Source organism: Schistocerca serialis, chromosome 8 (assembly GCF_023864345.2).
Source record: "Schistocerca serialis cubense isolate TAMUIC-IGC-003099 chromosome 8, iqSchSeri2.2, whole genome shotgun sequence".
NCBI lineage: Eukaryota > Metazoa > Arthropoda > Insecta > Orthoptera > Acrididae > Schistocerca > Schistocerca serialis.
Window position 1 is genome coordinate 407223714 of NC_064645.1, and position 4666 is coordinate 407228379.

The 4666-nt window shown below is 43.4% G+C and overlaps 1 pseudogene; it reads left to right on the forward strand.

Moving 5' to 3' along the window:
* Positions 1–2583: 2583 nt before the first annotated feature.
* Positions 2584–3996, forward strand: LOC126417039 (uncharacterized; annotated as a pseudogene).
* The last annotated feature ends 670 nt before the right edge of the window (positions 3997–4666 follow it).

A 4666-nucleotide genomic window follows, 5' to 3' on the forward strand; every position in this document is an offset into this window, starting at 1 on the left:
TTATTCATGTTTTTCTTTATTTCTACACACTATTCTCTATTTTCCATTTTTCTGTAAAATTTACTATTCTGGCTTTAATTACACATTATATTAGATAAGGCAGGAGAGATAGTAATTGTTTGGTAATTTCCTGGCTCTTCTTTGCTGCCTTCTTTGAAAATAGGGATCACTTTACTCTTTTTTAATATGTCAGGAATACTCCTTTTTCCCTGGCTAAGTTTATGAGAAAAGTCACAGGTTTTACCACTAGTGTAGTAGATATACCATCAAGTCCCACAGATTTTTTTGTTTTTAATTGGTGTACTATTTTTACTAATTCATGTTCATTTGTTGGAAGAAGGATCAAACTTTATGTCACATGAAGAGTACTTTGTATGCGTTTTGTGTCTGGAGAGTTTTGCTTTATTAATTTGTGTACTACCTCAACATAATGTTGATTCAAAATATTTCTGAATTTTTTAGGGTCCCTGATTTCCTTCCCATTTTTCTTTATGGTTATGTTCTCACTGTTTCTCATGTCTACATTTTTCCTCTCTCAGATGGCCATCCAGTAATAAGGAAGAAAGGAAAACTGAAAGGTGAAAAGATTATATAGAAGGGCTATACAAAAGAACTGAACCTGAAGACAATGTTATGGAAAGGAAACAGATAAATTGAGGTGGGAATTAAGATACTGTGAGAAGAATTTGACAAAGCACTGAAAGACATAAGTCAAAACAAGGCATCTGGAGTAGAGGGTAGAATTACTGAAATCTCAGAGAGAACATTCTGTGATAAAACTATTCCACCCAGTGAGCAAAATGTATTAGGCAGGAAGTATCCTCATACTACAAAAAGTGTAATAATTTCAGTTCCAAAGAAAGCAGGTGATAATAATGTATGAATAATACATCAGTTCAATTTATCATGGTTGCAAAATACTGGCACAAATTATTGAGAGAAGAATGGAATAACAGGTAGAAGCTGACTTTGTGGAAGATTAGTTTACAGTCTAGAGAAATGTAGACACATGGGAGCAGTACTTACACAACAATTTATCTTAGAAGATAGATCGAAGGAAAGCAGACCTATGTTCACAGTAGTTCAAAAGAGAGGGAGAAGGGTTTTAGCCAATATCCCATGTTATTCAATCTGTACATTGAGCAAGCAGTAAAGTAAATCAAAGAGAAATTTGGAAAGGGAATTAAAAGTTCAGGGAAAGAAACAAAAACTTTTAAGGCTCAGAGACGACATTGTAGTTCTGACATAGGCAGCAGAGGGCTAGGAAGAACAGCTGAATGCAGTAGAAAATAACTTGAAAACTGTGTGGCGACTACCGCACACGTCGATCGCAGCCGACGCGTAAAATTCACGCCAACCACAGAGATTATTCTCCACAGTTTGCAAGGGAGTCACCGAGAAGAGAGCCGTCGACTGTGATTCTCATACCTACCATTTTACTCTTTGTTGTTGATTTGCTTTTATGTATTCTCTTACTTGACAACCTGTTATATGTGATGAAATACAAAAGAAACTTGAGTTCCGGCTCCGTTAGTTTCCGATTTCTAACTGTGTTTGTGTGGGTATACACCTGGTTACGCAACATTGGTGACCCCGACTGCAAAACAAACAGCAGATACAGATACGGACATGCCAGCAGTACCAAGACTAGCGGTTCGATTACCACCCTTTTGGCCACACAACCCAATGCTGTGGTTCGCACAGTTGGAAGCGAGTTTCACGTACGTGGGAATAACTGCAGAAACAACTAAGTTTTCCCTCGTAGTAAGCTGACTCTATCATCGTTACGCAACTGAAGTTCAGGATATCATAACAGCTCCTCCGACAGAGAATGCATATGAACGGTTAAAGACTGAACTGATACGACGCTTAGCCGTTTCTCAAGAAGATAGAATCCAGCAAGTATTGACGCAAGAAGAAATCTTTGACCGGAAACCTTCACAGTTCCTGCGCCATCTCCACAGTGAGGTGGACCCCGGCACGATTCCAGACAGCCTTCTGCGTACCCTGTGGAGTTCCCACCTGCCATCGCAGGTAAAAGCAGTCATCACCACGCAGAACGAGACGTCACTGGATGCGGTAGCAGAACTCGCCGACCGCATACGGGAAGCGATCACGCCGAACACACACGTCAGTGTTGTAGACATACCTGTCAGCATAGTAGCTGCATCTACTACAGTGTCTCGGGCGGATTACGATGCACTAACCGCCAAGGTCGATCTCCTATGCACACAGCTCTCGAAACTAATGTCGAATGGCATCATTGTCAATCAGAGAGGCCGTAGCGGACGACGACATGGAAGTCGTTCTGCATCGCAATCTACAACCGAGAACAGACAGACCATTTGTTGGTATCATAGTCGGTATGCAGAGCAAGCACGTAAATGCATTAGCCCATGCTCGTTCTCCAAATCGGAGCGGAAAGTGGCAGTAGACGCTACCTCCTACCTTCCTGCATCTTGACTCCTTTTTATAACAGATCATGTGTTAGGCAGGAAATTTTTAATCGACACCGGTTCAGTCCTCAGTATACTACCAAGACAGTCCTTGGATTGTTGACGGCCGCCCACTGCATTTAACTTATCCGCCGCCTACAATTCGCACATTTCAACATATGGATTACAACAAGAAAATCTGAACTTGGGACTCCGTAGAGATTTTAAATGGAATTTCACGGTAGCAGACGTCACAGAAGCAATACTAGGAGCTGATTTCTTATCACACTTCAGACTTTTGCCAGACTTGACCAATGCTCACCTGATAGACAGTCTCACCAACCTATCAACGGCTTGTTATTATTGTGACACAGATTGTACCAGTATTAAGTTAATTCAAATGGCAGACGCAGAGTACTGCGCAATCTTAGCGGATTTTCCTGAATTAACGAAACCGCCAGGAGCACCGCAGTAAGTGTTACATGATACAGCACACTACATAAAAACCACGGTCGGCCCGCCTGTGTCATGTTGACCTAGGAGACTAGAACCGGAATGCCTCGCTATAGCTAAAGCGGAATTCGAGCTAATACTTAAAGAAGGAATTATACGCCCGTCATCCAGTCCATGGGCGTCGGCCTTACACCTCGTACCAAAAAGAGGTGGAGCCTGGCGTCTGTGTGGCGACTACAGAGCACTGAACGCCAGAACTATTCCGGATAGTTATCCTGTACCTTTGTTAAGGGACTACAATCACGCACTTCACGGCGCCACAGTCTTTCGTGTGCTAGATTGCGCAAAGGCCTATACACAGATTCCTGTAGCACCAGAAGACGTACCAAAGACCGCCTTAATAACACCCTTTGGATTGTTTGAAAGTAATTTCATGATGTTTGGGCTACAAAATGCTGCACAGTCATGGCAACGTTTTCTGGATTCTGTATTATGAGGATTGCCCTTCTGTTTTGCCTACCTGGATGACGTTCTCATATATTCCGCAAACAATGAACAGCACAAGCAGCATTTAAAAGAAGTACTCCAATGCTTAGAGAAGTTTGGAATAATGTTAAATACAGCGAAATGCCTGTTTGGCCAACCTGAAGTGGAATTTCTAGGTCATCGCATATCTGCTACAGGTTCAGCACCCTTACCCGGAAAAGTTGACGCTATTCCACACATGACCAAGCCTACTATGGTCAAAGAATTAAGAAGATACCTCGGCATGTTAAATTTTTACAGAAGGCATCTACCACGGACAGCTGAACAGCAGGCACCGTTAAACGCATTATTAGCCGGCCCAAAGGTTCGCAGCAATGCAACCACACAATGGAATGAGGAATCTGATGCAGCATTCGAAGTGACACGTCAGAGCCTGGCTCAGGCCGCACTGCTGGCATACCCTAAACTAGAAGCACCTTTGGCCCTGTTGGTGGACACTAGCCAGTTTGGTGTTGGTGCAGCCCTGCAACAATTGGTGGATGGCGCATGGCAACCTCTGGCATACTATTCGCACAAGTTGTCACCGGCACAACAACGCTGGAGTGCTTACAATAGAGAACTTTTGGCTATACATTTAGCGATTAATCACTTCAGACCACAAGTCGAAGCTTGTGATTTCGCAATTTTTACCGATCATAAGCCCTTGACTTATTCATTCAACAAGAACAGTGACAAATGCTCTCCAAGGCAGTATTCTCAATTGGAGTTCATAAGCCAATTCACCACAGACTTACGCCACATCTCAGGTTTAACTAACGTGGTAGCTGATTGTTTGTCATGAGTATCCAGTATAACACAGCCTGTAACTATGGCAGAACTAGCACAAGCCCGCAGGAAGATGATGAGGTAAATACCCTGTTGCGTGACGACAGCACGGCGTTGAAGTTAAAGCTAGTTGACGTTGTTAAGTGACGACAGCACGGCGCTGAAGTTACTGCTAGTTGACGTGCATGGGGAAAACGTACGACTACACTGTGATGTACAACATGGTCGATCACGCCCTTACGTTCCAATCACACATCGCAGAAGAGTGTTTGATTGTCTCCACAGCCTATGTCACCCCAGTGTTCGAGCAACTACCAGACTGGTGTCTAAAGATTTGTATAGCCAGGAATAGACCGCAATTGCCGTAACTGGACTAGATCTTGCCCACGCTGTCAGCTATGCAAAGTGAGCAGACACGTGCGCCCCCCAATTGGACAATTCCCGGGTGTCAAGGCACGCTTCTCGCA